We start from the raw sequence: 27,537 nt of genomic DNA, 5'->3' as shown, positions 1-27,537 counted from the left end.
CTGATATGACTTGCAATAACGACTGCGCGAAACGCCGCTATCTCGTTAGGGGTGCTACGGCAGACACCCTCTCGAGCACCCCGAAGACTTCTTGAGCCCTCGGCTGTGATGGGTTCCAGGCTGACAAAAGAACTGTCGTGTGTGCATTCGCGGACGAGAGAAAGTCTGAGGCAAGTTCGAGTGAACAAGGATGGACTCCTCGTGTCCGTCGTTTCCGTAGTGTAGCGGTTATCACGTCTGCTTCACACGCAGAAGGTCCCCGGTTCGATCCCGGTCGGGAACAGTATTTTCCTGCCTATGTCGTATTGTCCTCCAATGAGCCACGTCGTGTGTGGGTCTGCTGCATGTCCCTTCGTTTTGCAAGTACCACATTTATTGAATTTTTTAGTTACGATGGCAACATCACTACAAGTTGTCTGTGAAGTAAGATGCACACAAGCAGTTTCCGTGGTGTAGCGGTAATCACGTGTGCCTAACACGCAGAAGGTCCCCGGTTCGATCCCGGGCGGAAACACTTTTTCATCACTTTAAGCAAGACGTACTAACATGCATCTGCTACCATCTGTACCCGAAACCCTCGTAATCGCCTTCACGCGTCGGACCCGAGTGTCAATTGCTCACATCGAATAAGAAATTCATTTGATATTGACGGCGAGCTTTTTGCGCTGACTCAGCCACTGACGTGCGATCAGTTAGCACAAAACGCTAGGGCTCGTCCGGGATTTGAACCCGGGACCTCCTGCACCCTACGCAGGAATCATACCCCTAGACCAACGAGCCCTGTGACAGGGCGAATGCCAATTATTCCAGTCCCTCGATGTCGTCTAGGGTGCCCTGGATGTCTCGTGTACGCTGGCGGGATGGCGGCGACGCGAATTCCCGCGGTCGGCGGCCTTCCTGGGCTATTGGTACCTTCATGTAGAGCTGCCGCTGGGCTCGCAATGCCTGCTGCTGAGAAAGTGATTGCTTTTGCTGATATGACTTGCAATAACGACTGCGCGAAACGCCGCTATCTCGTTAGGGGTGCTACGGCAGACACCCTCTCGAGCACCCCGAAGACTTCTTGAGCCCTCGGCTGTGATGGGTTCCAGGCTGACAAAAGAACTGTCGTGTGTGCATTCGCGGAAGAGAGAAAGTCTGAGGCAAGTTCGAGTGAACAAGGATGGACTCCTCGTGTCCGTCGTTTCCGTAGTGTAGCGGTTATCACGTCTGCTTCACACGCAGAAGGTCCCCGGTTCGATCCCGGGCGGGAACAGTACTTTCCTGCCTATGTCGTATTGTCCTCCAATGAGCCACGTCGTGTGTGGATCTGCTGCATGTCCCTTCGTTTTGCAAGTACCACATTTATTGAATTTTTTAGTTACGATGGCAACATCACTACAAGTTGTCTGTGAAGTAAGGTGCACACAAGCAGTTTCCGTGGTGTAGCGGTTATCACGTCTGCCTAACACGCAGAAGGTCCCCGGTTCGATCCCGGGCGGAAACCCTTTTTCATCACTTTAAGCAAGACGTACTAACATGCATCTGCTACCATCTGTACCCGAAACCCTCGTATTCGCCTTCACGCGTCGGACCCGAGTGTCAATTGCTCACATCGAATAAGAAATTCATTTGATATTGACGACGAGCTTTTTGCGCTGACTCAGCCACTGACGTGCGATCAGTGTGCACAAAACGCTAGGGCTCGTCCGGGATTTGAACCCGGGACCTCCTGCACCCTAAGCAGGAATCATACCCCTAGACCAACGAGCCCTGTGACACAGCGAATGCCAATTATTCCAGTCCCTCGATGTCGTCCAGGGTGCCCTAGAAGTCCCGTGTACGCTGGCGGGATGGGGGCGGCGCGAATTCCCGCGGTCGGCGGCCTTCCTGGGCTATTGGTACCTTCATGTAGAGCTGCCGCTGGGCTCGCACTGCCTGCTACTGAGAAAGTGATTGCTTTTGCTGATATGACTTGCAATAACGACTGCGCGAAACGCCGCTATCTCGTTAGGGGTGCTACGGCAGACACCCTCTCGAGCACCCCGAAGACTTCTTGAGCCCTCGGCTGTGATGGGTTCCAGGCTGACAAAAGAACTGTCGTGTGTGCATTCGCGGACGAGAGAAAGTCTGAGGCAAGTTCGAGTGAACAAGGATGGACTCCTCGTGTCCGTCGTTTCCGTAGTGTAGCGGTTATCACGTCTGCTTCACACGCAGAAGGTCCCCGGTTCGATCCCGGTCGGGAACAGTATTTTCCTGCCTATGTCGTATTGTCCTCCAATGAGCCACGTCGTGTGTGGGTCTGCTGCATGTCCCTTCGTTTTGCAAGTACCACATTTATTGAATTTTTTAGTTACGATGGCAACATCACTACAAGTTGTCTGTGAAGTAAGATGCACACAAGCAGTTTCCGTGGTGTAGCGGTAATCACGTGTGCCTAACACGCAGAAGGTCCCCGGTTCGATCCCGGGCGGAAACACTTTTTCATCACTTTAAGCAAGACGTACTAACATGCATCTGCTACCATCTGTACCCGAAACCCTCGTAATCGCCTTCACGCGTCGGACCCCAGTGTCAATTGCTCACATCGAATAAGAAATTCATTTGATATTGACGGCGAGCTTTTTGCGCTGACTCAGCCACTGACGTGCGATCAGTGTGCACAAAACGCTAGGGCTCGCCCGGGATTTGAACCCGGGACCTCCTGCACCCTAAGCAGGAATCATACCCCTAGACCAACGAGCCCTGTGACAGGGCGAATGCCAATTATTCCAGTCCCTCGATGTCGTCTAGGGTGCCCTGGATGTCTCGTGTACGCTGGCGGGATGGCGGCGACGCGAATTCCCGCGGTCGGCGGCCTTCCTGGGCTATTGGTACCTTCATGTAGAGCTGCCGCTGGGCTCGCAATGCCTGCTGCTGAGAAAGTGATTGCTTTTGCTGATATGACTTGCAATAACGACTGCGCGAAACGCCGCTATCTCGTTAGGGGTGCTACGGCAGACACCCTCTCGAGCACCCCGAAGACTTCTTGAGCCCTCGGCTGTGATGGGTTCCAGGCTGACAAAAGAACTGTCGTGTGTGCATTCGCGGACGAGAGAAAGTCTGAGGCAAGTTCGAGTGAACAAGGATGGACTCCTCGTGTCCGTCGTTTCCGTAGTGTAGCGGTTATCACGTCTGCTTCACACGCAGAAGGTCCCCGGTTCGATCCCGGTCGGGAACAGTATTTTCCTGCCTATGTCGTATTGTCCTCCAATGAGCCACGTCGTGTGTGGGTCTGCTGCATGTCCCTTCGTTTTGCAAGTACCACATTTATTGAATTTTTTAGTTACGATGGCAACATCACTACAAGTTGTCTGTGAAGTAAGATGCACACAAGCAGTTTCCGTGGTGTAGCGGTAATCACGTGTGCCTAACACGCAGAAGGTCCCCGGTTCGATCCCGGGCGGAAACACTTTTTCATCACTTTAAGCAAGACGTACTAACATGCATCTGCTACCATCTGTACCCGAAACCCTCGTAATCGCCTTCACGCGTCGGACCCGAGTGTCAATTGCTCACATCGAATAAGAAATTCATTTGATATTGACGGCGAGCTTTTTGCGCTGACTCAGCCACTGACGTGCGATCAGTTAGCACAAAACGCTAGGGCTCGTCCGGGATTTGAACCCGGGACCTCCTGCACCCTACGCAGGAATCATACCCCTAGACCAACGAGCCCTGTGACAGGGCGAATGCCAATTATTCCAGTCCCTCGATGTCGTCTAGGGTGCCCTGGATGTCTCGTGTACGCTGGCGGGATGGCGGCGACGCGAATTCCCGCGGTCGGCGGCCTTCCTGGGCTATTGGTACCTTCATGTAGAGCTGCCGCTGGGCTCGCAATGCCTGCTGCTGAGAAAGTGATTGCTTTTGCTGATATGACTTGCAATAACGACTGCGCGAAACGCCGCTATCTCGTTAGGGGTGCTACGGCAGACACCCTCTCGAGCACCCCGAAGACTTCTTGAGCCCTCGGCTGTGATGGGTTCCAGGCTGACAAAAGAACTGTCGTGTGTGCATTCGCGGAAGAGAGAAAGTCTGAGGCAAGTTCGAGTGAACAAGGATGGACTCCTCGTGTCCGTCGTTTCCGTAGTGTAGCGGTTATCACGTCTGCTTCACACGCAGAAGGTCCCCGGTTCGATCCCGGGCGGGAACAGTACTTTCCTGCCTATGTCGTATTGTCCTCCAATGAGCCACGTCGTGTGTGGATCTGCTGCATGTCCCTTCGTTTTGCAAGTACCACATTTATTGAATTTTTTAGTTACGATGGCAACATCACTACAAGTTGTCTGTGAAGTAAGGTGCACACAAGCAGTTTCCGTGGTGTAGCGGTTATCACGTCTGCCTAACACGCAGAAGGTCCCCGGTTCGATCCCGGGCGGAAACCCTTTTTCATCACTTTAAGCAAGACGTACTAACATGCATCTGCTACCATCTGTACCCGAAACCCTCGTATTCGCCTTCACGCGTCGGACCCGAGTGTCAATTGCTCACATCGAATAAGAAATTCATTTGATATTGACGACGAGCTTTTTGCGCTGACTCAGCCACTGACGTGCGATCAGTGTGCACAAAACGCTAGGGCTCGTCCGGGATTTGAACCCGGGACCTCCTGCACCCTAAGCAGGAATCATACCCCTAGACCAACGAGCCCTGTGACACAGCGAATGCCAATTATTCCAGTCCCTCGATGTCGTCCAGGGTGCCCTAGAAGTCCCGTGTACGCTGGCGGGATGGGGGCGGCGCGAATTCCCGCGGTCGGCGGCCTTCCTGGGCTATTGGTACCTTCATGTAGAGCTGCCGCTGGGCTCGCACTGCCTGCTACTGAGAAAGTGATTGCTTTTGCTGATATGACTTGCAATAACGACTGCGCGAAACGCCGCTATCTCGTTAGGGGTGCTACGGCAGACACCCTCTCGAGCACCCCGAAGACTTCTTGAGCCCTCGGCTGTGATGGGTTCCAGGCTGACAAAAGAACTGTCGTGTGTGCATTCGCGGACGAGAGAAAGTCTGAGGCAAGTTCGAGTGAACAAGGATGGACTCCTCGTGTCCGTCGTTTCCGTAGTGTAGCGGTTATCACGTCTGCTTCACACGCAGAAGGTCCCCGGTTCGATCCCGGTCGGGAACAGTATTTTCCTGCCTATGTCGTATTGTCCTCCAATGAGCCACGTCGTGTGTGGGTCTGCTGCATGTCCCTTCGTTTTGCAAGTACCACATTTATTGAATTTTTTAGTTACGATGGCAACATCACTACAAGTTGTCTGTGAAGTAAGATGCACACAAGCAGTTTCCGTGGTGTAGCGGTAATCACGTGTGCCTAACACGCAGAAGGTCCCCGGTTCGATCCCGGGCGGAAACACTTTTTCATCACTTTAAGCAAGACGTACTAACATGCATCTGCTACCATCTGTACCCGAAACCCTCGTAATCGCCTTCACGCGTCGGACCCCAGTGTCAATTGCTCACATCGAATAAGAAATTCATTTGATATTGACGGCGAGCTTTTTGCGCTGACTCAGCCACTGACGTGCGATCAGTGTGCACAAAACGCTAGGGCTCGCCCGGGATTTGAACCCGGGACCTCCTGCACCCTAAGCAGGAATCATACCCCTAGACCAACGAGCCCTGTGACAGGGCGAATGCCAATTATTCCAGTCCCTCGATGTCGTCTAGGGTGCCCTGGATGTCTCGTGTACGCTGGCGGGATGGCGGCGACGCGAATTCCCGCGGTCGGCGGCCTTCCTGGGCTATTGGTACCTTCATGTAGAGCTGCCGCTGGGCTCGCAATGCCTGCTGCTGAGAAAGTGATTGCTTTTGCTGATATGACTTGCAATAACGACTGCGCGAAACGCCGCTATCTCGTTAGGGGTGCTACGGCAGACACCCTCTCGAGCACCCCGAAGACTTCTTGAGCCCTCGGCTGTGATGGGTTCCAGGCTGACAAAAGAACTGTCGTGTGTGCATTCGCGGACGAGAGAAAGTCTGAGGGAAGTTCGAGTGAACAAGGATGGACTCCTCGTGTCCGTCGTTTCCGTAGTGTAGCGGTTATCACGTCTGCTTCACACGCAGAAGGTCCCCGGTTCGATCCCGGTCGGGAACAGTATTTTCCTGCCTATGTCGTATTGTCCTCCAATGAGCCACGTCGTGTGTGGGTCTGCTGCATGTCCCTTCGTTTTGCAAGTACCACATTTATTGAATTTTTTAGTTACGATGGCAACATCACTACAAGTTGTCTGTGAAGTAAGATGCACACAAGCAGTTTCCGTGGTGTAGCGGTAATCACGTGTGCCTAACACGCAGAAGGTCCCCGGTTCGATCCCGGGCGGAAACACTTTTTCATCACTTTAAGCAAGACGTACTAACATGCATCTGCTACCATCTGTACCCGAAACCCTCGTAATCGCCTTCACGCGTCGGACCCGAGTGTCAATTGCTCACATCGAATAAGAAATTCATTTGATATTGACGGCGAGCTTTTTGCGCTGACTCAGCCACTGACGTGCGATCAGTTAGCACAAAACGCTAGGGCTCGTCCGGGATTTGAACCCGGGACCTCCTGCACCCTACGCAGGAATCATACCCCTAGACCAACGAGCCCTGTGACAGGGCGAATGCCAATTATTCCAGTCCCTCGATGTCGTCTAGGGTGCCCTGGATGTCTCGTGTACGCTGGCGGGATGGCGGCGACGCGAATTCCCGCGGTCGGCGGCCTTCCTGGGCTATTGGTACCTTCATGTAGAGCTGCCGCTGGGCTCGCAATGCCTGCTGCTGAGAAAGTGATTGCTTTTGCTGATATGACTTGCAATAACGACTGCGCGAAACGCCGCTATCTCGTTAGGGGTGCTACGGCAGACACCCTCTCGAGCACCCCGAAGACTTCTTGAGCCCTCGGCTGTGATGGGTTCCAGGCTGACAAAAGAACTGTCGTGTGTGCATTCGCGGAAGAGAGAAAGTCTGAGGCAAGTTCGAGTGAACAAGGATGGACTCCTCGTGTCCGTCGTTTCCGTAGTGTAGCGGTTATCACGTCTGCTTCACACGCAGAAGGTCCCCGGTTCGATCCCGGGCGGGAACAGTACTTTCCTGCCTATGTCGTATTGTCCTCCAATGAGCCACGTCGTGTGTGGATCTGCTGCATGTCCCTTCGTTTTGCAAGTACCACATTTATTGAATTTTTTAGTTACGATGGCAACATCACTACAAGTTGTCTGTGAAGTAAGGTGCACACAAGCAGTTTCCGTGGTGTAGCGGTTATCACGTCTGCCTAACACGCAGAAGGTCCCCGGTTCGATCCCGGGCGGAAACCCTTTTTCATCACTTTAAGCAAGACGTACTAACATGCATCTGCTACCATCTGTACCCGAAACCCTCGTATTCGCCTTCACGCGTCGGACCCGAGTGTCAATTGCTCACATCGAATAAGAAATTCATTTGATATTGACGACGAGCTTTTTGCGCTGACTCAGCCACTGACGTGCGATCAGTGTGCACAAAACGCTAGGGCTCGTCCGGGATTTGAACCCGGGACCTCCTGCACCCTAAGCAGGAATCATACCCCTAGACCAACGAGCCCTGTGACACAGCGAATGCCAATTATTCCAGTCCCTCGATGTCGTCCAGGGTGCCCTAGAAGTCCCGTGTACGCTGGCGGGATGGGGGCGGCGCGAATTCCCGCGGTCGGCGGCCTTCCTGGGCTATTGGTACCTTCATGTAGAGCTGCCGCTGGGCTCGCACTGCCTGCTACTGAGAAAGTGATTGCTTTTGCTGATATGACTTGCAATAACGACTGCGCGAAACGCCGCTATCTCGTTAGGGGTGCTACGGCAGACACCCTCTCGAGCACCCCGAAGACTTCTTGAGCCCTCGGCTGTGATGGGTTCCAGGCTGACAAAAGAACTGTCGTGTGTGCATTCGCGGACGAGAGAAAGTCTGAGGCAAGTTCGAGTGAACAAGGATGGACTCCTCGTGTCCGTCGTTTCCGTAGTGTAGCGGTTATCACGTCTGCTTCACACGCAGAAGGTCCCCGGTTCGATCCCGGTCGGGAACAGTATTTTCCTGCCTATGTCGTATTGTCCTCCAATGAGCCACGTCGTGTGTGGGTCTGCTGCATGTCCCTTCGTTTTGCAAGTACCACATTTATTGAATTTTTTAGTTACGATGGCAACATCACTACAAGTTGTCTGTGAAGTAAGATGCACACAAGCAGTTTCCGTGGTGTAGCGGTAATCACGTGTGCCTAACACGCAGAAGGTCCCCGGTTCGATCCCGGGCGGAAACACTTTTTCATCACTTTAAGCAAGACGTACTAACATGCATCTGCTACCATCTGTACCCGAAACCCTCGTAATCGCCTTCACGCGTCGGACCCCAGTGTCAATTGCTCACATCGAATAAGAAATTCATTTGATATTGACGGCGAGCTTTTTGCGCTGACTCAGCCACTGACGTGCGATCAGTGTGCACAAAACGCTAGGGCTCGCCCGGGATTTGAACCCGGGACCTCCTGCACCCTAAGCAGGAATCATACCCCTAGACCAACGAGCCCTGTGACAGGGCGAATGCCAATTATTCCAGTCCCTCGATGTCGTCTAGGGTGCCCTGGATGTCTCGTGTACGCTGGCGGGATGGCGGCGACGCGAATTCCCGCGGTCGGCGGCCTTCCTGGGCTATTGGTACCTTCATGTAGAGCTGCCGCTGGGCTCGCAATGCCTGCTGCTGAGAAAGTGATTGCTTTTGCTGATATGACTTGCAATAACGACTGCGCGAAACGCCGCTATCTCGTTAGGGGTGCTACGGCAGACACCCTCTCGAGCACCCCGAAGACTTCTTGAGCCCTCGGCTGTGATGGGTTCCAGGCTGACAAAAGAACTGTCGTGTGTGCATTCGCGGACGAGAGAAAGTCTGAGGCAAGTTCGAGTGAACAAGGATGGACTCCTCGTGTCCGTCGTTTCCGTAGTGTAGCGGTTATCACGTCTGCTTCACACGCAGAAGGTCCCCGGTTCGATCCCGGTCGGGAACAGTATTTTCCTGCCTATGTCGTATTGTCCTCCAATGAGCCACGTCGTGTGTGGGTCTGCTGCATGTCCCTTCGTTTTGCAAGTACCACATTTATTGAATTTTTTAGTTACGATGGCAACATCACTACAAGTTGTCTGTGAAGTAAGATGCACACAAGCAGTTTCCGTGGTGTAGCGGTAATCACGTGTGCCTAACACGCAGAAGGTCCCCGGTTCGATCCCGGGCGGAAACACTTTTTCATCACTTTAAGCAAGACGTACTAACATGCATCTGCTACCATCTGTACCCGAAACCCTCGTAATCGCCTTCACGCGTCGGACCCGAGTGTCAATTGCTCACATCGAATAAGAAATTCATTTGATATTGACGGCGAGCTTTTTGCGCTGACTCAGCCACTGACGTGCGATCAGTTAGCACAAAACGCTAGGGCTCGTCCGGGATTTGAACCCGGGACCTCCTGCACCCTACGCAGGAATCATACCCCTAGACCAACGAGCCCTGTGACAGGGCGAATGCCAATTATTCCAGTCCCTCGATGTCGTCTAGGGTGCCCTGGATGTCTCGTGTACGCTGGCGGGATGGCGGCGACGCGAATTCCCGCGGTCGGCGGCCTTCCTGGGCTATTGGTACCTTCATGTAGAGCTGCCGCTGGGCTCGCAATGCCTGCTGCTGAGAAAGTGATTGCTTTTGCTGATATGACTTGCAATAACGACTGCGCGAAACGCCGCTATCTCGTTAGGGGTGCTACGGCAGACACCCTCTCGAGCACCCCGAAGACTTCTTGAGCCCTCGGCTGTGATGGGTTCCAGGCTGACAAAAGAACTGTCGTGTGTGCATTCGCGGAAGAGAGAAAGTCTGAGGCAAGTTCGAGTGAACAAGGATGGACTCCTCGTGTCCGTCGTTTCCGTAGTGTAGCGGTTATCACGTCTGCTTCACACGCAGAAGGTCCCCGGTTCGATCCCGGGCGGGAACAGTACTTTCCTGCCTATGTCGTATTGTCCTCCAATGAGCCACGTCGTGTGTGGATCTGCTGCATGTCCCTTCGTTTTGCAAGTACCACATTTATTGAATTTTTTAGTTACGATGGCAACATCACTACAAGTTGTCTGTGAAGTAAGGTGCACACAAGCAGTTTCCGTGGTGTAGCGGTTATCACGTCTGCCTAACACGCAGAAGGTCCCCGGTTCGATCCCGGGCGGAAACCCTTTTTCATCACTTTAAGCAAGACGTACTAACATGCATCTGCTACCATCTGTACCCGAAACCCTCGTATTCGCCTTCACGCGTCGGACCCGAGTGTCAATTGCTCACATCGAATAAGAAATTCATTTGATATTGACGACGAGCTTTTTGCGCTGACTCAGCCACTGACGTGCGATCAGTGTGCACAAAACGCTAGGGCTCGTCCGGGATTTGAACCCGGGACCTCCTGCACCCTAAGCAGGAATCATACCCCTAGACCAACGAGCCCTGTGACACAGCAAATGCCAATTATTCCAGTCCCTCGATGTCGTCCAGGGTGCCCTAGAAGTCCCGTGTACGCTGGCGGGATGGGGGCGGCGCGAATTCCCGCGGTCGGCGGCCTTCCTGGGCTATTGGTACCTTCATGTAGAGCTGCCGCTGGGCTCGCACTGCCTGCTACTGAGAAAGTGATTGCTTTTGCTGATATGACTTGCAATAACGACTGCGCGAAACGCCGCTATCTCGTTAGGGGTGCTACGGCAGACACCCTCTCGAGCACCCCGAAGACTTCTTGAGCCCTCGGCTGTGATGGGTTCCAGGCTGACAAAAGAACTGTCGTGTGTGCATTCGCGGACGAGAGAAAGTCTGAGGCAAGTTCGAGTGAACAAGGATGGACTCCTCGTGTCCGTCGTTTCCGTAGTGTAGCGGTTATCACGTCTGCTTCACACGCAGAAGGTCCCCGGTTCGATCCCGGTCGGGAACAGTATTTTCCTGCCTATGTCGTATTGTCCTCCAATGAGCCACGTCGTGTGTGGGTCTGCTGCATGTCCCTTCGTTTTGCAAGTACCACATTTATTGAATTTTTTAGTTACGATGGCAACATCACTACAAGTTGTCTGTGAAGTAAGATGCACACAAGCAGTTTCCGTGGTGTAGCGGTAATCACGTGTGCCTAACACGCAGAAGGTCCCCGGTTCGATCCCGGGCGGAAACACTTTTTCATCACTTTAAGCAAGACGTACTAACATGCATCTGCTACCATCTGTACCCGAAACCCTCGTAATCGCCTTCACGCGTCGGACCCCAGTGTCAATTGCTCACATCGAATAAGAAATTCATTTGATATTGACGGCGAGCTTTTTGCGCTGACTCAGCCACTGACGTGCGATCAGTGTGCACAAAACGCTAGGGCTCGCCCGGGATTTGAACCCGGGACCTCCTGCACCCTAAGCAGGAATCATACCCCTAGACCAACGAGCCCTGTGACAGGGCGAATGCCAATTATTCCAGTCCCTCGATGTCGTCTAGGGTGCCCTGGATGTCTCGTGTACGCTGGCGGGATGGCGGCGACGCGAATTCCCGCGGTCGGCGGCCTTCCTGGGCTATTGGTACCTTCATGTAGAGCTGCCGCTGGGCTCGCAATGCCTGCTGCTGAGAAAGTGATTGCTTTTGCTGATATGACTTGCAATAACGACTGCGCGAAACGCCGCTATCTCGTTAGGGGTGCTACGGCAGACACCCTCTCGAGCACCCCGAAGACTTCTTGAGCCCTCGGCTGTGATGGGTTCCAGGCTGACAAAAGAACTGTCGTGTGTGCATTCGCGGACGAGAGAAAGTCTGAGGCAAGTTCGAGTGAACAAGGATGGACTCCTCGTGTCCGTCGTTTCCGTAGTGTAGCGGTTATCACGTCTGCTTCACACGCAGAAGGTCCCCGGTTCGATCCCGGTCGGGAACAGTATTTTCCTGCCTATGTCGTATTGTCCTCCAATGAGCCACGTCGTGTGTGGGTCTGCTGCATGTCCCTTCGTTTTGCAAGTACCACATTTATTGAATTTTTTAGTTACGATGGCAACATCACTACAAGTTGTCTGTGAAGTAAGATGCACACAAGCAGTTTCCGTGGTGTAGCGGTAATCACGTGTGCCTAACACGCAGAAGGTCCCCGGTTCGATCCCGGGCGGAAACACTTTTTCATCACTTTAAGCAAGACGTACTAACATGCATCTGCTACCATCTGTACCCGAAACCCTCGTAATCGCCTTCACGCGTCGGACCCGAGTGTCAATTGCTCACATCGAATAAGAAATTCATTTGATATTGACGGCGAGCTTTTTGCGCTGACTCAGCCACTGACGTGCGATCAGTTAGCACAAAACGCTAGGGCTCGTCCGGGATTTGAACCCGGGACCTCCTGCACCCTACGCAGGAATCATACCCCTAGACCAACGAGCCCTGTGACAGGGCGAATGCCAATTATTCCAGTCCCTCGATGTCGTCTAGGGTGCCCTGGATGTCTCGTGTACGCTGGCGGGATGGCGGCGACGCGAATTCCCGCGGTCGGCGGCCTTCCTGGGCTATTGGTACCTTCATGTAGAGCTGCCGCTGGGCTCGCAATGCCTGCTGCTGAGAAAGTGATTGCTTTTGCTGATATGACTTGCAATAACGACTGCGCGAAACGCCGCTATCTCGTTAGGGGTGCTACGGCAGACACCCTCTCGAGCACCCCGAAGACTTCTTGAGCCCTCGGCTGTGATGGGTTCCAGGCTGACAAAAGAACTGTCGTGTGTGCATTCGCGGAAGAGAGAAAGTCTGAGGCAAGTTCGAGTGAACAAGGATGGACTCCTCGTGTCCGTCGTTTCCGTAGTGTAGCGGTTATCACGTCTGCTTCACACGCAGAAGGTCCCCGGTTCGATCCCGGGCGGGAACAGTACTTTCCTGCCTATGTCGTATTGTCCTCCAATGAGCCACGTCGTGTGTGGATCTGCTGCATGTCCCTTCGTTTTGCAAGTACCACATTTATTGAATTTTTTAGTTACGATGGCAACATCACTACAAGTTGTCTGTGAAGTAAGGTGCACACAAGCAGTTTCCGTGGTGTAGCGGTTATCACGTCTGCCTAACACGCAGAAGGTCCCCGGTTCGATCCCGGGCGGAAACCCTTTTTCATCACTTTAAGCAAGACGTACTAACATGCATCTGCTACCATCTGTACCCGAAACCCTCGTATTCGCCTTCACGCGTCGGACCCGAGTGTCAATTGCTCACATCGAATAAGAAATTCATTTGATATTGACGACGAGCTTTTTGCGCTGACTCAGCCACTGACGTGCGATCAGTGTGCACAAAACGCTAGGGCTCGTCCGGGATTTGAACCCGGGACCTCCTGCACCCTAAGCAGGAATCATACCCCTAGACCAACGAGCCCTGTGACACAGCGAATGCCAATTATTCCAGTCCCTCGATGTCGTCCAGGGTGCCCTAGAAGTCCCGTGTACGCTGGCGGGATGGGGGCGGCGCGAATTCCCGCGGTCGGCGGCCTTCCTGGGCTATTGGTACCTTCATGTAGAGCTGCCGCTGGGCTCGCACTGCCTGCTACTGAGAAAGTGATTGCTTTTGCTGATATGACTTGCAATAACGACTGCGCGAAACGCCGCTATCTCGTTAGGGGTGCTACGGCAGACACCCTCTCGAGCACCCCGAAGACTTCTTGAGCCCTCGGCTGTGATGGGTTCCAGGCTGACAAAAGAACTGTCGTGTGTGCATTCGCGGACGAGAGAAAGTCTGAGGCAAGTTCGAGTGAACAAGGATGGACTCCTCGTGTCCGTCGTTTCCGTAGTGTAGCGGTTATCACGTCCGCTTCACACGCAGAAGGTCCCCGGTTCGATCCCGGTCGGGAACAGTATTTTCCTGCCTATGTCGTATTGTCCTCCAATGAGCCACGTCGTGTGTGGGTCTGCTGCATGTCCCTTCGTTTTGCAAGTACCACATTTATTGAATTTTTTAGTTACGATGGCAACATCACTACAAGTTGTCTGTGAAGTAAGATGCACACAAGCAGTTTCCGTGGTGTAGCGGTAATCACGTGTGCCTAACACGCAGAAGGTCCCCGGTTCGATCCCGGGCGGAAACACTTTTTCATCACTTTAAGCAAGACGTACTAACATGCATCTGCTACCATCTGTACCCGAAACCCTCGTAATCGCCTTCACGCGTCGGACCCCAGTGTCAATTGCTCACATCGAATAAGAAATTCATTTGATATTGACGGCGAGCTTTTTGCGCTGACTCAGCCACTGACGTGCGATCAGTGTGCACAAAACGCTAGGGCTCGCCCGGGATTTGAACCCGGGACCTCCTGCACCCTAAGCAGGAATCATACCCCTAGACCAACGAGCCCTGTGACAGGGCGAATGCCAATTATTCCAGTCCCTCGATGTCGTCTAGGGTGCCCTGGATGTCTCGTGTACGCTGGCGGGATGGCGGCGACGCGAATTCCCGCGGTCGGCGGCCTTCCTGGGCTATTGGTACCTTCATGTAGAGCTGCCGCTGGGCTCGCAATGCCTGCTGCTGAGAAAGTGATTGCTTTTGCTGATATGACTTGCAATAACGACTGCGCGAAACGCCGCTATCTCGTTAGGGGTGCTACGGCAGACACCCTCTCGAGCACCCCGAAGACTTCTTGAGCCCTCGGCTGTGATGGGTTCCAGGCTGACAAAAGAACTGTCGTGTGTGCATTCGCGGACGAGAGAAAGTCTGAGGCAAGTTCGAGTGAACAAGGATGGACTCCTCAGGTCCGTCGTTTCCGTAGTGTAGCGGTTATCACGTCTGCTTCACACGCAGAAGGTCCCCGGTTCGATCCCGGGCGGGAACAGTATTTTCCTGCCTATGTCGTATTGTCCTCCAATGAGCCACGTCGTGTGTGGATCTGCTGCATGTCCCTTCGTTTGCAAGTACCACATTTATTGAATTTTTTAGTTACGATGGCAACATCACTATAAGTCGTCTGTGAAGTAAGGTGCACACAAGCAGTTTCCGTGGTGTAGCGGTTATCACGTCTGCCTGACACGCAGAAGGTCCCCGGTTCGATCCCGGGCGGAAACACTTTTTCATCACTTTAAGCAAGACGTACTAACATGCATCTGCTACCATCTGTACCCAAAACCTTCGTAATCGCCTTCACGCGTCGGACCCGAGTGTCAATTGCTCACATCGAATAAGAAATTCATTTGATATTGACGGCGAGCTTTTTGCGCTGACTCAGCCACTGACGTGCGATCAGTTTGCACAAAACGCTAGGGCTCGTCCGGGATTTGAACCCGGGACCTCCTGCACCCTAAGCAGGAATCATACCCCTTTTTTTTTTTTTTTTTTTTAAATGCCTGCAATTCAGTCTCAGCACATTATGAGAAAATGAATGCGTAATTATTATTCCTCTAACAAATATATCTATTGAAAAAAATATTAAGGAACATCCACAACACTGCCACTTCAAAAGAAGTACACTACTGAAATTAAAATCCTGAAACATGACTATATAATGTAGACTGCTTACTGAAATAAAGATTAAAACACGAAAAACTTCAGTCCTGGTGTAGAGAAGAAACATACATAAAGGCGGCAAATCCAGAAACAGTATAAAAGAAAATGGCTCACACAGGTGATCTTAGCCAACACCCTCTCTTTCAAATGTCAGGCTAAGCATATTGGCAAAATCATCTCGGAGGCCTGGCAATCGCAAGCGCTGCCAGTAAGCAGTAAGCATGTACTGCCGAAACGCTAGGTGTCCATCCTCTTCATGACAACCGTTGACAAAATGTACGAAATGGCCAATCAACCACATGACGGTATGGAGCTTCGTTCGCGGAAAAAAGGAAGAATCGGGCCGGACGATGATGTCAATAGTATAAGCGGCTTCAGCAGACCTAGTGACAAAAGCAAGTTGTTTCCTGAGCCAACGCCAATTAGCAAGGTGCCCACAGCAGGTGAATCGATGTTCAAGGGTATCCACGAGACCGCACCGAGTACAGGTGTCCGTGTCAGAAAGACCAATACGGTGCAGTCGTACATTGGTGGGAACCAAATTATTTATTACCCTATACCACGTGGACGCCACGGCCATAGAGTGGATCGGCAGACTAACATTCTTCCAGACGTTCCTCCAGGACACAGGTGGAGACGCCAGTTCTATTGGATTGGGACCGGCCAGCCCCTCCCAGCGGGCAATCAAGCCCTTGGTCGTTGGCACCGGTCGCCGCAAGAAGACGTCACCGAGGTAACTCACCGCAATGTAAAATTCCCGAATGTGTTTCAACTTAAAATTTAGGCGTCCGACATCGACAGGTGGAGCAAGGCTCGCCGGACGCACAACAGTAAAAAGCCTGGATGTAATTGAAGTCACTTCTTGCGTAACAATTAGAGTCGTTCGGCGGACGTACAAAGCAGACGCCTTGCGAGTAATGTCAGAGAGGCCCAAGCCTCCGGAGAGACGCGGTTTCGTCATTACCTCGTAACGTAACTTGAATAGATGGCCCTTCCATATAAACCTGCTAGACAATTGGCGCAACCTTTTCGCCACCATCATGGGAAGTGGGAACAGCTGAGCAACATAATAAGCTTTACATAGAACGTAGGTGTCTAAAATTCTGACTTTTTGCAAAATGGTAGCAGAGCGCTGCTCATGGACCATCAGAGCCCCCTGTATCTTCTCGGTGACCGATTTCCAATTGAGAGCCGCCATTTTTAGAGGACACCGATCAATGATAATCCCCAAGGACGTATGGCGATCGACAACAGTGGCCCAAGGGACGTCAGCATCGCGAAATCCTCGAATATCAAGGAACTTACATTTACCCTGATTGAGACGCGCTCCAGAGACACGACAGTATGCATCAACTGCCCCTTTCAACAACGGGATATCATCACGTTGACGGAGGAGAACAACGACATCATCCGCATATGCCTTAACTGAGAGCTTCCCACCAGAGAGGGACATACCCTGAAGCTTGAGAGCAATAGTCCGAAGCAGCGGTTCCAGGGACAATACGAATAAAGACATAGAGAGCGGACTACCCTGAGGCACTCCGCGGCGGATAGCAATGGGCGGCGTCAGCTGCCCATTGACTGACACCCGAGCTGTTATTCCCCTATACAAATTGCCAAGAACACCACGTGATGAAGCGTTAAAACCTATTGTACCTAAAACACGATCTAAAAACACATGACTGACGTGATCAAAAGCCTTATGAAAATCAAGGAAGGCAAAGGCACAATGTACGTTAGTAACCGCCGCAACCGAGACAACATCCCGATATTCGGCTACTGGTGTCAGAATAGATCTATCATGAAAACAACATTGATGTGCACCAATCACACCCCGAAGCAGAGAGGACAACCGGCTATTGAGCGCTCTAGCAGCTGTCTTGTAGTCAAAATTCAGCAATGTGAGCGGACGAAGATTGGCAGCACATAAACGACCAGAAGACTTCGGAATTAAAACAATTTTCCCTACTTTAAAATCGGCAGGCACATCCATCCCCCTGACAATCTCATTTAAAATCTGCGTAAAAATGCCACCCAAAAGAGGCCAAAAACGGAGATAAAATTCTTTAGGCAGGCCGTCTGGACCCGGCGATTTACTGGACGGAGAGCGAGCAATAAAATCGAAAATCTCATCTACCTGGAACTCCCGGAGAAATTCGCCGTTCGCGTCAGGCGCGATCGTCGCAGTTAGATCCCCAAAGACATCTTCCGTACCCCTAGACCAACGAGCCCTGTGACACGGCGAATGCCAATTATTCCAGTCCCTCGATGTCGTCCAGGGTGCCCTGGAAGTCTCGTGTACGCTGGCGGGATGGGGGCGGCGCGAATTCCTGCGGTCGGCGGCCTTCCTGGGCTATTGGTACCTTCATGTAGAGCTGCCGCTGGGCTCGCACTGCCTGCTGCTGAGAAAGTGATTGCTTTTGCTGATATGACTTGCAATAACGACTGCGCGAAACGCCGCTATCTCGTTAGGGGTGCTACGGCAGACACCCTCTCGAGCACCCCGAAGACTTCTTGAGCCCTCGGCTGTGATGGGTTCCAGGCTGACAAAAGAACTGTCGTGTGTGCATTCGCGGACGAGAGAAAGTCTGAGGCAAGTTCGAGTGAACAAGGATGGACTCCTCAGGTCCGTCGTTTCCGTAGTGTAGCGGTTATCACGTCTGCTTCACACGCAGAAGGTCCCCGGTTCGATCCCGGGCGGGAACAGTATTTTCCTGCCTATGTCGTATTGTCCTCCAATGAGCCACGTCGTGTGTGGATCTTCTGCATGTCCCTTCGTTTGCAAGTACCACATTTATTGAATTTTTTAGTTACGATGGCAACATCACTATAAGTCGTCTGTGAAGTAAGGTGCACACAAGCAGTTTCCGTGGTGTAGCGGTTATCACGTCTGCCTGACACGCAGAAGGTCCCCGGTTCGATCCCGGGCGGAAACACTTTTTCATCACTTTAAGCAAGACGTACTAACATGCATCTGCTACCATCTGTACCCAAAACCTTCGTAATCGCCTTCACGCGTCGGACCCGAGTGTCAATTGCTCACATCGAATAAGAAATTCATTTGATATTGACGGCGAGCTTTTTGCGCTGACTCAGCCACTGACGTGCGATCAGTTTGCACAAAACGCTAGGGCTCGTCCGGGATTTGAACCCGGGACCTCCTGCACCCTAAGCAGGAATCATACCCCTTTTTTTTTTTTTTTTTAAATGCCTGCAATTCAGTCTCAGCACATTATGAGAAAATGAATGCGTAATTATTATTCCTCTAACAAATATATCTATTGAAAAAAATATTAAGGAACATCCACAACACTGCCACTTCAAAAGAAGTACACTACTGAAATTAAAATCCTGAAACATGACTATATAATGTAGACTGCTTACTGAAATAAAGATTAAAACACGAAAAACTTCAGTCCTGGTGTAGAGAAGAAACATACATAAAGGCGGCAAATCCAGAAACAGTACAAAAGAAAATGGCTCACACAGGTGACCTTAGCCAACACCCTCTCTTTCAAATGTCAGGCTAAGCATATTGGCAAAATCATCTCGGAGGCCTGGCAATCGCAAGCGCTGCCAGTAAGCAGTAAGCATGTACTGCCGAAACGCTAGGTGTCCATCCTCTTCATGACAACCGTTGACAAAATGTACGAAATGGCCAATCAACCACATGACGGTATGGAGCTTCGTTCGCGGAAAAAAGGAAGAATCGGGCCGGACGATGATGTCAATAGTATAAGCGGCTTCAGCAGACCTAGTGACAAAAGCAAGTTGTTTCCTGAGCCAACGCCAATTAGCAAGGTGCCCACAGCAGGTGAATCGATGTTCAAGGGTATCCACGAGACCGCACCGAGTACAGGTGTCCGTGTCAGAAAGACCAATACGGTGCAGTCGTACATTGGTGGGAACCAAATTATTTATTACCCTATACCACGTGAACGCCACGGCCATAGAGTGGATCGGCAGACTAACATTCTTCCAGACGTTCCTCCAGGACACAGGTGGAGACGCCAGTTCTATTGGATTGGGACCGGCCAGCCCCTCCCAGCGGGCAATCAAGCCCTTGGTCGTTGGCACCGGTCGCCGCAAGAAGACGTCACCGAGGTAACTCACCGCAATGTAAAATTCCCGAATGTGTTTCAACTTAAAATTTAGGCGTCCGACATCGACAGGTGGAGCAAGGCTCGCCGGGCGCACAACAGTAAAAAGCCTGGATGTAATTGAAGTCACTTCTTGCGTAACAATTAGAGTCGTTCGGCGGACGTACAAAGCAGACGCCTTGCGAGTAATGTCAGAGAGGCCCAAGCCTCCGGAGAGACGCGGTTTCGTCATTACCTCGTAACGTAACTTGAATAGATGGCCCTTCCATATAAACCTGCTAGACAATTGGCGCAACCTTTTCGCCACCATCATGGGAAGTGGGAACAGCTGAGCAACATAATAAGCTTTACATAGAACGTAGGTGTCTAAAATTCTGACTTTTTGCAAAATGGTAGCAGAGCGCTGCTCATGGACCATCAGAGCCCCCTGTATCTTCTCGGTGACCGATTTCCAATTGAGAGCCGCCATTTTTAGAGGACACCGATCAATGATAATCCCCAAGGACGAATGGCGATCGACAACAGTGGCCCAAGGGACGTCAGCATCGCGAAATCCTCGAATATCAAGGAACTTACATTTACCCTGATTGAGACGCGCTCCAGAGACACGACAGTATGCATCAACTGCCCCTTTCAACAACGGGATATCATCACGTTGACGGAGGAGAACAACGACATCATCCGCATATGCCTTAACCGAGAGCTTCCCACCAGAGAGGGACATACCCTGAAGCTTGAGAGCAATAGTCCGAAGCAGCGGTTCCAGGGACAATACGAATAAAGACATAGAGAGCGGACTACCCTGAGGCACTCCGCGGCGGATAGCAATGGGCGGCGTCAGCTGCCCATTGACTGACACCCGAGCTGTTATTCCCCTATACAAATTGCCAAGAACACCACGTGATGAACCGTTAAAACCTATTGTACCTAAAACACGATCTAAAAACACATGACTGACGTGATCAAAAGCCTTATGAAAATCAAGGAAGGCAAAGGCACAATGTACGTTTGTAACCGCCGCAACCGAGACAACATCCCGATATTCGGCTACTGGTGTCAGAATAGATCTATCATGAAAACAACATTGATGTGCACCAATCACACCCCGAAGCAGAGAGGACAACCGGCTATTGAGCGCTCTAGCAGCTGTCTTGTAGTCAAAATTCAGCAATGTGAGCGGACGAAGATTGGCAGCAGATAAACGACCAGAAGACTTCGGAATTAAAACAATTTTCCCTACTTTAAAATCGACAGGCACATCCATCCCCCTGACAATCTCATTTAAAATCTGCGTAAAAATGCCACCCAAAAGAGGCCAAAAACGGAGATAAAATTCTTTAGGCAGGCCGTCTGGACCCGGCGATTTACTGGACGGAGAGCGAGCAATAAAATCGAAAATCTCATCTACCTGGAACTCCCGGAGAAATTCGCCGTTCGCGTCAGGCGCGATCGTCGCAGTTAGATCCCCAAAGACATCTTCCGTACCCCTAGACCAACGAGCCCTGTGACACGGCGAATGCCAATTATTCCAGTCCCTCGATGTCGTCCAGGGTGCCCTGGAAGTCTCGTGTACGCTGGCGGGATGGGGGCGGCGCGAATTCCTGCGGTCGGCGGCCTTCCTGGGCTATTGGTACCTTCATGTAGAGCTGCCGCTGGGCTCGCACTGCCTGCTGCTGAGAAAGTGATTGCTTTTGCTGATATGACTTGCAATAACGACTGCGCGAAACGCCGCTATCTCGTTAGGGGTGCTACGGCAGACACCCTCTCGAGCACCCCGAAGACTTCTTGAGCCCTCGGCTGTGATGGGTTCCAGGCTGACAAAAGAACTGTCGTGTGTGCATTCGCGGACGAGAGAAAGTCTGAGGCAAGTTCGAGTGAACAAGGATGGACTCCTCAGGTCCGTCGTTTCCGTAGTGTAGCGGTTATCACGTCTGCTTCACACGCAGAAGGTCCCCGGTTCGATCCCGGGCGGGAACAGTATTTTCCTGCCTATGTCGTATTGTCCTCCAATGAGCCACGTCGTGTGTGGATCTGCTGCATGTCCCTTCGTTTGCAAGTACCACATTTATTGAATTTTTTAGTTACGATGGCAACATCACTATAAGTTGTCTGTGAAGTAAGGTGCACACAAGCAGTTTCCGTGGTGTAGCGGTTATCACGTCTGCCTGACACGCAGAAGGTCCCCGGTTCGATCCCGGGCGGAAACACTTTTTCATCACTTTAAGCAAGACGTACTAACATGCATCTGCTACCATCTGTACCCGAAACCTTCGTAATCGCCTTCACGCGTCGGACCCGAGTGTCAATTGCTCACATCGAATAAGAAATTCATTTGATATTGACGGCGAGCTTTTTGCGCTGACTCAGCCACTGACGTGCGATCAGTTTGCACAAAACGCTAGGGCTCGTCCGGGATTTGAACCCGGGACCTCCTGCACCCTAAGCAGGAATCATACCCCTTTTTTTTTTTTTTTTTTTAAATGCCTGCAATTCAGTCTCAGCACATTATGAGAAAATGAATGCGTAATTATTATTCCTCTAACAAATATATCTATTGAAAAAAATATTAAGGAACATCCACAACACTGCCACTTCAAAAGAAGTACACTACTGAAATTAAAATCCTGAAACATGACTATATAATGTAGACTGCTTACTGAAATAAAGATTAAAACACGGAAAACTTCAGTCCTGGTGTAGAGAAGAAACATACATAAAGGCGGCAAATCCAGAAACAGTATAAAAGAAAATGGCTCACACAGGTGACCTTAGCCAACACCCTCTCTTTCAAATGTCAGGCTAAGCATATTGGCAAAATCATCTCGGAGGCCTGGCAATCGCAAGCGCTGCCAGTAAGCAGTAAGCATGTACTGCCGAAACGCTAGGTGTCCATCCTCTTCATGACAACCGTTGACAAAATGTACGAAATGGCCAATCAACCACATGACGGTATGGATCTTCGTTCGCGGAAAAAAGGAAGAATCGGGCCGGACGATGATGTCAATAGTATAAGCGGCTTCAGCAGACCTAGTGACAAAAGCAAGTTGTTTCCTGAGCCAACGCCAATTAGCAAGGTGCCCACAGCAGGTGAATCGATGTTCAAGGGTATCCACGAGACCGCACCGAGTACAGGTGTCCGTGTCAGAAAGACCAATACGGTGCAGTCGTACATTGGTGGGAACCAAATTATTTATTACCCTATACCACGTGGACGCCACGGCCATAGAGTGGATCGGCAGACTAACATTCTTCCAGACGTTCCTCCAGGACACAGGTGGAGACGCCAGTTCTATTGGATTGGGACCGGCCAGCCCCTCCCAGCGGGCAATCAAGCCCTTGGTCGTTGGCACCGGTCGCCGCAAGAAGACGTCACCGAGGTAACTCACCGCAATGTAAAATTCCCGAATGTGTTTCAACTTAAAATTTAGGCGTCCGACATCGACAGGTGGAGCAAGGCTCGCCGGACGCACAACAGTAAAAAGCCTGGATGTAATTGAAGTCACTTCATGCGTAACAATTAGAGTCGTTCGGCGGACGTACAAAGCAGACGCCTTGCGAGTAATGTCAGAGAGGCCCAAGCCTCCGGAGAGACGCGGTTTCGTCATTACCTCGTAACGTAACTTGAATAGATGGCCCTTCCATATAAACCTGCTAGACAATTGGCGCAACCTTTTCGCCACCATCATGGGAAGAGGGAACAGCTGAGCAACATAATAAGCTTTACATAGAACGTAGGTGTCTAAAATTCTGACTTTTTGCAAAATGGTAGCAGAGCGCTGCTCATGGACCATCAGAGCCCCCTGTATCTTCTCGGTGACCGATTTCCAATTGAGAGCCGCCATTTTTAGAGGACACCGATCAATGATAATCCCCAAGGACGTATGGCGATCGACAACAGTGGCCCAAGGGACGTCAGCATCGCGAAATCCTCGAATATCAAGGAACTTACATTTACCCTGATTGAGACGCGCTCCAGAGACACGACAGTATGCATCAACTGCCCCTTTCAACAACGGGATATCATCACGTTGACGGAGGAGAACAACGACATCATCCGCATATGCCTTAACCGAGAGCTTCCCACCAGAGAGGGACATACCCTGAAGCTTGAGAGCAATAGTCCGAAGCAGCGGTTCCAGGGACAATACGAATAAAGACATAGAGAGCGGACTACCCTGAGGCACTCCGCGGCGGATAGCAATGGGCGGCGTCAGCTGCCCATTGACTGACACCCGAGCTGTTATTCCCCTATACAAATTGCCAAGAACACCACGTGATGAACCGTTAAAACCTATTGTACCTAAAACACGATCTAAAAACACATGACTGACGTGATCAAAAGCCTTATGAAAATCAAGGAAGGCAAAGGCACAATGTACGTTAGTAACCGCCGCAACCGAGACAACATCCCGATATTCGGCTACTGGTGTCAGAATAGATCTATCATGAAAACAACATTGATGTGCACCAATCACACCCCGAAGCAGAGAGGACAACCGGCTATTGAGCGCTCTAGCAGCTGTCTTGTAGTCAAAATTCAGCAATGTGAGCGGACGAAGATTGGCAGCAGATAAACGACCAGAAGACTTCGGAATTAAAACAATTTTCCCTACTTTAAAATCGACAGGCACATCCATCCCCCTGACAATCTCATTTAAAATCTGCGTAAAAATGCCACCCAAAAGAGGCCAAAAACGGAGATAAAATTCTTTAGGCAGGCCGTCTGGACCCGGCGATTTACTGGACGGAGAGCGAGCAATAAAATCGAAAATCTCATCTACCTGGAACTCCCGGAGAAATTCGCCGTTCGCGTCAGGCGCGATCGTCGCAGTTAGATCCCCAAAGACATCTTCCGTACCCCTAGACCAACGAGCCCTGTGACACGGCGAATGCCAATTATTCCAGTCCCTCGATGTCGTCCAGGGTGCCCTGGAAGTCTCGTGTACGCTGGCGGGATGGGGGCGGCGCGAATTCCTGCGGTCGGCGGCCTTCCTGGGCTATTGGTACCTTCATGTAGAGCTGCCGCTGGGCTCGCACTGCCTGCTGCTGAGAAAGTGATTGCTTTTGCTGATATGACTTGCAATAACGACTGCGCGAAACGCCGCTATCTCGTTAGGGGTGCTACGGCAGACACCCTCTCGAGCACCCCGAAGACTTCTTGAGCCCTCGGCTGTGATGGGTTCCAGGCTGACAAAAGAACTGTCGTGTGTGCATTCGCGGACGAGAGAAAGTCTGAGGCAAGTTCGAGTGAACAAGGATGGACTCCTCAGGTCCGTCGTTTCCGTAGTGTAGCGGTTATCACGTCTGCTTCACACGCAGAAGGTCCCCGGTTCGATCCCGGGCGGGAACAGTATTTTCCTGCCTATGTCGTATTGTCCTCCAATGAGCCACGTCGTGTGTGGATCTGCTGCATGTCCCTTCGTTTGCAAGTACCACATTTATTGAATTTTTTAGTTACGATGGCAACATCACTATAAGTTGTCTGTGAAGTAAGGTGCACACAAGCAGTTTCCGTGGTGTAGCGGTTATCACGTCTGCCTGACACGCAGAAGGTCCCCGGTTCGATCCCGGGCGGAAACACTTTTTCATCACTTTAAGCAAGACGTACTAACATGCATCTGCTACCATCTGTACCCGAAACCTTCGTAATCGCCTTCACGCGTCGGACCCGAGTGTCAATTGCTCACATCGAATAAGAAATTCATTTGATATTGACGGCGAGCTTTTTGCGCTGACTCAGCCACTGACGTGCGATCAGTTTGCACAAAACGCTAGGGCTCGTCCGGGATTTGAACCCGGGACCTCCTGCACCCTAAGCAGGAATCATACCCCTTTTTTTTTTTTTTTTTTTAAATGCCTGCAATTCAGTCTCAGCACATTATGAGAAAATGAATGCGTAATTATTATTCCTCTAACAAATATATCTATTGAAAAAAATATTAAGGAACATCCACAACACTGCCACTTCAAAAGAAGTACACTACTGAAATTAAAATCCTGAAACATGACTATATAATGTAGACTGCTTACTGAAATAAAGATTAAAACACGGAAAACTTCAGTCCTGGTGTAGAGAAGAAACATACATAAAGGCGGCAAATCCAGAAACAGTATAAAAGAAAATGGCTCACACAGGTGACCTTAGCCAACACCCTCTCTTTCAAATGTCAGGCTAAGCATATTGGCAAAATCATCTCGGAGGCCTGGCAATCGCAAGCGCTGCCAGTAAGCAGTAAGCATGTACTGCCGAAACGCTAGGTGTCCATCCTCTTCATGACAACCGTTGACAAAATGTACGAAATGGCCAATCAACCACATGACGGTATGGATCTTCGTTCGCGGAAAAAAGGAAGAATCGGGCCGGACGATGATGTCAATAGTATAAGCGGCTTCAGCAGACCTAGTGACAAAAGCAAGTTGTTTCCTGAGCCAACGCCAATTAGCAAGGTGCCCACAGCAGGTGAATCGATGTTCAAGGGTATCCACGAGACCGCACCGAGTACAGGTGTCCGTGTCAGAAAGACCAATACGGTGCAGTCGTACATTGGTGGGAACCAAATTATTTATTACCCTATACCACGTGGACGCCACGGCCATAGAGTGGATCGGCAGACTAACATTCTTCCAGACGTTCCTCCAGGACACAGGTGGAGACGCCAGTTCTATTGGATTGGGACCGGCCAGCCCCTCCCAGCGGGCAATCAAGCCCTTGGTCGTTGGCACCGGTCGCCGCAAGAAGACGTCACCGAGGTAACTCACCGCAATGTAAAATTCCCGAATGTGTTTCAACTTAAAATTTAGGCGTCCGACATCGACAGGTGGAGCAAGGCTCGCCGGACGCACAACAGTAAAAAGCCTGGATGTAATTGAAGTCACTTCTTGCGTAACAATTAGAGTCGTTCGGCGGACGTACAAAGCAGACGCCTTGCGAGTAATGTCAGAGAGGCCCAAGCCTCCGGAGAGACGCGGTTTCGTCATTACCTCGTAACGTAACTTGAATAGATGGCCCTTCCATATAAACCTGCTAGACAATTGGCGCAACCTTTTCGCCACCATCATGGGAAGTGGGAACAGCTGAGCAACATAATAAGCTTTACATAGAACGTAGGTGTCTAAAATTCTGACTTTTTGCAAAATGGTAGCAGAGCGCTGCTCATGGACCATCAGAGCCCCCTGTATCTTCTCGGTGACCGATTTCCAATTGAGAGCCGCCATTTTTAGAGGACACCGATCAATGATAATCCCCAAGGACGTATGGCGATCGACAACAGTGGCCCAAGGGACGTCAGCATCGCGAAATCCTCGAATATCAAGGAACTTACATTTACCCTGATTGAGACGCGCTCCAGAGACACGACAGTATGCATCAACTGCCCCTTTCAACAACGGGATATCATCACGTTGACGGAGGAGAACAACGACATCATCCGCATATGCCTTAACCGAGAGCTTCCCACCAGAGAGGGACATACCCTGAAGCTTGTGAGCAATAGTCCGAAGCAGCGGTTCCAGGGACAATACGAATAAAGACATAGAGAGCGGACTACCCTGAGGCACTCCGCGGCGGATAGCAATGGGCGGCGTCAGCTGCCCATTGACTGACACCCGAGCTGTTATTCCCCTATACAAATTGCCAAGAACACCACGTGATGAACCGTTAAAACCTATTGTACCTAAAACACGATCTAAAAACACATGACTGACGTGATCAAAAGCCTTATGAAAATCAAGGAAGGCAAAGGCACAATGTACGTTAGTAACCGCCGCAACCGAGACAACATCCCGATATTCGGCTACTGGTGTCAGAATAGATCTATCATGAAAACAACATTGATGTGCACCAATCACACCCCGAAGCAGAGAGGACAACCGGCTATTGAGCGCTCTAGCAGCTGTCTTGTAGTCA

The 27,537-nt window shown here is 51.2% G+C and overlaps 53 non-coding genes across 53 annotated transcripts; 38 read left to right on the top strand and 15 right to left on the bottom strand.

The window, feature by feature from the left end:
• The first annotated feature begins 210 nt into the window (after positions 1 to 210).
• Trnav-cac (transfer RNA valine (anticodon CAC)) lies at positions 211 to 283 on the top strand. Its single transcript has one exon. It is a non-coding gene; the product is annotated as a tRNA-Val (tRNA).
• Positions 284 to 441: 158 nt separating this feature from the next.
• On the top strand, positions 442 to 514 carry Trnav-aac (transfer RNA valine (anticodon AAC)). The gene has a single exon. It is a non-coding gene; the product is annotated as a tRNA-Val (tRNA).
• A 194-nt stretch (positions 515 to 708) lies between these two features.
• On the bottom strand, positions 709 to 780 carry Trnap-agg (transfer RNA proline (anticodon AGG)). The gene has a single exon. It is a non-coding gene; the product is annotated as a tRNA-Pro (tRNA).
• Positions 781 to 1,182: 402 nt separating this feature from the next.
• On the top strand, positions 1,183 to 1,255 carry Trnav-cac (transfer RNA valine (anticodon CAC)). Its single transcript has one exon. It is a non-coding gene; the product is annotated as a tRNA-Val (tRNA).
• A 158-nt stretch (positions 1,256 to 1,413) lies between these two features.
• Positions 1,414 to 1,486, top strand: Trnav-aac (transfer RNA valine (anticodon AAC)). The gene has a single exon. It is a non-coding gene; the product is annotated as a tRNA-Val (tRNA).
• Positions 1,487 to 1,680: 194 nt separating this feature from the next.
• Trnap-agg (transfer RNA proline (anticodon AGG)) lies at positions 1,681 to 1,752 on the bottom strand. Its single transcript has one exon. It is a non-coding gene; the product is annotated as a tRNA-Pro (tRNA).
• Positions 1,753 to 2,154: 402 nt separating this feature from the next.
• Trnav-cac (transfer RNA valine (anticodon CAC)) lies at positions 2,155 to 2,227 on the top strand. Its single transcript has one exon. It is a non-coding gene; the product is annotated as a tRNA-Val (tRNA).
• A 158-nt stretch (positions 2,228 to 2,385) lies between these two features.
• Positions 2,386 to 2,458, top strand: Trnav-aac (transfer RNA valine (anticodon AAC)). Its single transcript has one exon. It is a non-coding gene; the product is annotated as a tRNA-Val (tRNA).
• Positions 2,459 to 2,652: 194 nt separating this feature from the next.
• Trnap-agg (transfer RNA proline (anticodon AGG)) lies at positions 2,653 to 2,724 on the bottom strand. Its single transcript has one exon. It is a non-coding gene; the product is annotated as a tRNA-Pro (tRNA).
• A 402-nt stretch (positions 2,725 to 3,126) lies between these two features.
• On the top strand, positions 3,127 to 3,199 carry Trnav-cac (transfer RNA valine (anticodon CAC)). The gene has a single exon. It is a non-coding gene; the product is annotated as a tRNA-Val (tRNA).
• Positions 3,200 to 3,357: 158 nt separating this feature from the next.
• Trnav-aac (transfer RNA valine (anticodon AAC)) lies at positions 3,358 to 3,430 on the top strand. The gene has a single exon. It is a non-coding gene; the product is annotated as a tRNA-Val (tRNA).
• A 194-nt stretch (positions 3,431 to 3,624) lies between these two features.
• On the bottom strand, positions 3,625 to 3,696 carry Trnap-agg (transfer RNA proline (anticodon AGG)). Its single transcript has one exon. It is a non-coding gene; the product is annotated as a tRNA-Pro (tRNA).
• A 402-nt stretch (positions 3,697 to 4,098) lies between these two features.
• Trnav-cac (transfer RNA valine (anticodon CAC)) lies at positions 4,099 to 4,171 on the top strand. Its single transcript has one exon. It is a non-coding gene; the product is annotated as a tRNA-Val (tRNA).
• A 158-nt stretch (positions 4,172 to 4,329) lies between these two features.
• On the top strand, positions 4,330 to 4,402 carry Trnav-aac (transfer RNA valine (anticodon AAC)). The gene has a single exon. It is a non-coding gene; the product is annotated as a tRNA-Val (tRNA).
• A 194-nt stretch (positions 4,403 to 4,596) lies between these two features.
• Positions 4,597 to 4,668, bottom strand: Trnap-agg (transfer RNA proline (anticodon AGG)). Its single transcript has one exon. It is a non-coding gene; the product is annotated as a tRNA-Pro (tRNA).
• Positions 4,669 to 5,070: 402 nt separating this feature from the next.
• Trnav-cac (transfer RNA valine (anticodon CAC)) lies at positions 5,071 to 5,143 on the top strand. Its single transcript has one exon. It is a non-coding gene; the product is annotated as a tRNA-Val (tRNA).
• A 158-nt stretch (positions 5,144 to 5,301) lies between these two features.
• Trnav-aac (transfer RNA valine (anticodon AAC)) lies at positions 5,302 to 5,374 on the top strand. The gene has a single exon. It is a non-coding gene; the product is annotated as a tRNA-Val (tRNA).
• A 194-nt stretch (positions 5,375 to 5,568) lies between these two features.
• Positions 5,569 to 5,640, bottom strand: Trnap-agg (transfer RNA proline (anticodon AGG)). Its single transcript has one exon. It is a non-coding gene; the product is annotated as a tRNA-Pro (tRNA).
• Positions 5,641 to 6,042: 402 nt separating this feature from the next.
• On the top strand, positions 6,043 to 6,115 carry Trnav-cac (transfer RNA valine (anticodon CAC)). Its single transcript has one exon. It is a non-coding gene; the product is annotated as a tRNA-Val (tRNA).
• Positions 6,116 to 6,273: 158 nt separating this feature from the next.
• Positions 6,274 to 6,346, top strand: Trnav-aac (transfer RNA valine (anticodon AAC)). The gene has a single exon. It is a non-coding gene; the product is annotated as a tRNA-Val (tRNA).
• Positions 6,347 to 6,540: 194 nt separating this feature from the next.
• Positions 6,541 to 6,612, bottom strand: Trnap-agg (transfer RNA proline (anticodon AGG)). The gene has a single exon. It is a non-coding gene; the product is annotated as a tRNA-Pro (tRNA).
• Positions 6,613 to 7,014: 402 nt separating this feature from the next.
• Positions 7,015 to 7,087, top strand: Trnav-cac (transfer RNA valine (anticodon CAC)). Its single transcript has one exon. It is a non-coding gene; the product is annotated as a tRNA-Val (tRNA).
• A 158-nt stretch (positions 7,088 to 7,245) lies between these two features.
• On the top strand, positions 7,246 to 7,318 carry Trnav-aac (transfer RNA valine (anticodon AAC)). Its single transcript has one exon. It is a non-coding gene; the product is annotated as a tRNA-Val (tRNA).
• Positions 7,319 to 7,512: 194 nt separating this feature from the next.
• Positions 7,513 to 7,584, bottom strand: Trnap-agg (transfer RNA proline (anticodon AGG)). Its single transcript has one exon. It is a non-coding gene; the product is annotated as a tRNA-Pro (tRNA).
• A 402-nt stretch (positions 7,585 to 7,986) lies between these two features.
• Trnav-cac (transfer RNA valine (anticodon CAC)) lies at positions 7,987 to 8,059 on the top strand. The gene has a single exon. It is a non-coding gene; the product is annotated as a tRNA-Val (tRNA).
• A 158-nt stretch (positions 8,060 to 8,217) lies between these two features.
• On the top strand, positions 8,218 to 8,290 carry Trnav-aac (transfer RNA valine (anticodon AAC)). The gene has a single exon. It is a non-coding gene; the product is annotated as a tRNA-Val (tRNA).
• A 194-nt stretch (positions 8,291 to 8,484) lies between these two features.
• On the bottom strand, positions 8,485 to 8,556 carry Trnap-agg (transfer RNA proline (anticodon AGG)). Its single transcript has one exon. It is a non-coding gene; the product is annotated as a tRNA-Pro (tRNA).
• A 402-nt stretch (positions 8,557 to 8,958) lies between these two features.
• Trnav-cac (transfer RNA valine (anticodon CAC)) lies at positions 8,959 to 9,031 on the top strand. The gene has a single exon. It is a non-coding gene; the product is annotated as a tRNA-Val (tRNA).
• A 158-nt stretch (positions 9,032 to 9,189) lies between these two features.
• Positions 9,190 to 9,262, top strand: Trnav-aac (transfer RNA valine (anticodon AAC)). The gene has a single exon. It is a non-coding gene; the product is annotated as a tRNA-Val (tRNA).
• Positions 9,263 to 9,456: 194 nt separating this feature from the next.
• Positions 9,457 to 9,528, bottom strand: Trnap-agg (transfer RNA proline (anticodon AGG)). The gene has a single exon. It is a non-coding gene; the product is annotated as a tRNA-Pro (tRNA).
• Positions 9,529 to 9,930: 402 nt separating this feature from the next.
• Positions 9,931 to 10,003, top strand: Trnav-cac (transfer RNA valine (anticodon CAC)). The gene has a single exon. It is a non-coding gene; the product is annotated as a tRNA-Val (tRNA).
• Positions 10,004 to 10,161: 158 nt separating this feature from the next.
• On the top strand, positions 10,162 to 10,234 carry Trnav-aac (transfer RNA valine (anticodon AAC)). The gene has a single exon. It is a non-coding gene; the product is annotated as a tRNA-Val (tRNA).
• A 194-nt stretch (positions 10,235 to 10,428) lies between these two features.
• On the bottom strand, positions 10,429 to 10,500 carry Trnap-agg (transfer RNA proline (anticodon AGG)). Its single transcript has one exon. It is a non-coding gene; the product is annotated as a tRNA-Pro (tRNA).
• A 402-nt stretch (positions 10,501 to 10,902) lies between these two features.
• Positions 10,903 to 10,975, top strand: Trnav-cac (transfer RNA valine (anticodon CAC)). The gene has a single exon. It is a non-coding gene; the product is annotated as a tRNA-Val (tRNA).
• Positions 10,976 to 11,133: 158 nt separating this feature from the next.
• Trnav-aac (transfer RNA valine (anticodon AAC)) lies at positions 11,134 to 11,206 on the top strand. The gene has a single exon. It is a non-coding gene; the product is annotated as a tRNA-Val (tRNA).
• Positions 11,207 to 11,400: 194 nt separating this feature from the next.
• Trnap-agg (transfer RNA proline (anticodon AGG)) lies at positions 11,401 to 11,472 on the bottom strand. The gene has a single exon. It is a non-coding gene; the product is annotated as a tRNA-Pro (tRNA).
• Positions 11,473 to 11,874: 402 nt separating this feature from the next.
• Positions 11,875 to 11,947, top strand: Trnav-cac (transfer RNA valine (anticodon CAC)). The gene has a single exon. It is a non-coding gene; the product is annotated as a tRNA-Val (tRNA).
• Positions 11,948 to 12,105: 158 nt separating this feature from the next.
• On the top strand, positions 12,106 to 12,178 carry Trnav-aac (transfer RNA valine (anticodon AAC)). The gene has a single exon. It is a non-coding gene; the product is annotated as a tRNA-Val (tRNA).
• Positions 12,179 to 12,372: 194 nt separating this feature from the next.
• On the bottom strand, positions 12,373 to 12,444 carry Trnap-agg (transfer RNA proline (anticodon AGG)). Its single transcript has one exon. It is a non-coding gene; the product is annotated as a tRNA-Pro (tRNA).
• A 402-nt stretch (positions 12,445 to 12,846) lies between these two features.
• On the top strand, positions 12,847 to 12,919 carry Trnav-cac (transfer RNA valine (anticodon CAC)). Its single transcript has one exon. It is a non-coding gene; the product is annotated as a tRNA-Val (tRNA).
• A 158-nt stretch (positions 12,920 to 13,077) lies between these two features.
• On the top strand, positions 13,078 to 13,150 carry Trnav-aac (transfer RNA valine (anticodon AAC)). The gene has a single exon. It is a non-coding gene; the product is annotated as a tRNA-Val (tRNA).
• Positions 13,151 to 13,344: 194 nt separating this feature from the next.
• On the bottom strand, positions 13,345 to 13,416 carry Trnap-agg (transfer RNA proline (anticodon AGG)). Its single transcript has one exon. It is a non-coding gene; the product is annotated as a tRNA-Pro (tRNA).
• Positions 13,417 to 13,818: 402 nt separating this feature from the next.
• Positions 13,819 to 13,891, top strand: Trnav-cac (transfer RNA valine (anticodon CAC)). Its single transcript has one exon. It is a non-coding gene; the product is annotated as a tRNA-Val (tRNA).
• A 158-nt stretch (positions 13,892 to 14,049) lies between these two features.
• On the top strand, positions 14,050 to 14,122 carry Trnav-aac (transfer RNA valine (anticodon AAC)). The gene has a single exon. It is a non-coding gene; the product is annotated as a tRNA-Val (tRNA).
• A 194-nt stretch (positions 14,123 to 14,316) lies between these two features.
• Trnap-agg (transfer RNA proline (anticodon AGG)) lies at positions 14,317 to 14,388 on the bottom strand. The gene has a single exon. It is a non-coding gene; the product is annotated as a tRNA-Pro (tRNA).
• Positions 14,389 to 14,790: 402 nt separating this feature from the next.
• Positions 14,791 to 14,863, top strand: Trnav-cac (transfer RNA valine (anticodon CAC)). The gene has a single exon. It is a non-coding gene; the product is annotated as a tRNA-Val (tRNA).
• Positions 14,864 to 15,020: 157 nt separating this feature from the next.
• On the top strand, positions 15,021 to 15,093 carry Trnav-gac (transfer RNA valine (anticodon GAC)). Its single transcript has one exon. It is a non-coding gene; the product is annotated as a tRNA-Val (tRNA).
• A 3,071-nt stretch (positions 15,094 to 18,164) lies between these two features.
• Positions 18,165 to 18,237, top strand: Trnav-cac (transfer RNA valine (anticodon CAC)). Its single transcript has one exon. It is a non-coding gene; the product is annotated as a tRNA-Val (tRNA).
• Positions 18,238 to 18,394: 157 nt separating this feature from the next.
• Positions 18,395 to 18,467, top strand: Trnav-gac (transfer RNA valine (anticodon GAC)). The gene has a single exon. It is a non-coding gene; the product is annotated as a tRNA-Val (tRNA).
• A 3,068-nt stretch (positions 18,468 to 21,535) lies between these two features.
• Trnav-cac (transfer RNA valine (anticodon CAC)) lies at positions 21,536 to 21,608 on the top strand. The gene has a single exon. It is a non-coding gene; the product is annotated as a tRNA-Val (tRNA).
• A 157-nt stretch (positions 21,609 to 21,765) lies between these two features.
• Trnav-gac (transfer RNA valine (anticodon GAC)) lies at positions 21,766 to 21,838 on the top strand. The gene has a single exon. It is a non-coding gene; the product is annotated as a tRNA-Val (tRNA).
• Positions 21,839 to 24,908: 3,070 nt separating this feature from the next.
• Trnav-cac (transfer RNA valine (anticodon CAC)) lies at positions 24,909 to 24,981 on the top strand. The gene has a single exon. It is a non-coding gene; the product is annotated as a tRNA-Val (tRNA).
• A 157-nt stretch (positions 24,982 to 25,138) lies between these two features.
• Trnav-gac (transfer RNA valine (anticodon GAC)) lies at positions 25,139 to 25,211 on the top strand. The gene has a single exon. It is a non-coding gene; the product is annotated as a tRNA-Val (tRNA).
• Positions 25,212 to 27,537: the final 2,326 nt, after the last annotated feature.

Source organism: Schistocerca serialis, chromosome 2 (assembly GCF_023864345.2).
Source record: "Schistocerca serialis cubense isolate TAMUIC-IGC-003099 chromosome 2, iqSchSeri2.2, whole genome shotgun sequence".
Classification (NCBI taxonomy): Eukaryota; Metazoa; Arthropoda; class Insecta; order Orthoptera; family Acrididae; genus Schistocerca; species Schistocerca serialis.
This window is presented reverse-complemented; position numbering and strand designations above follow the sequence as displayed.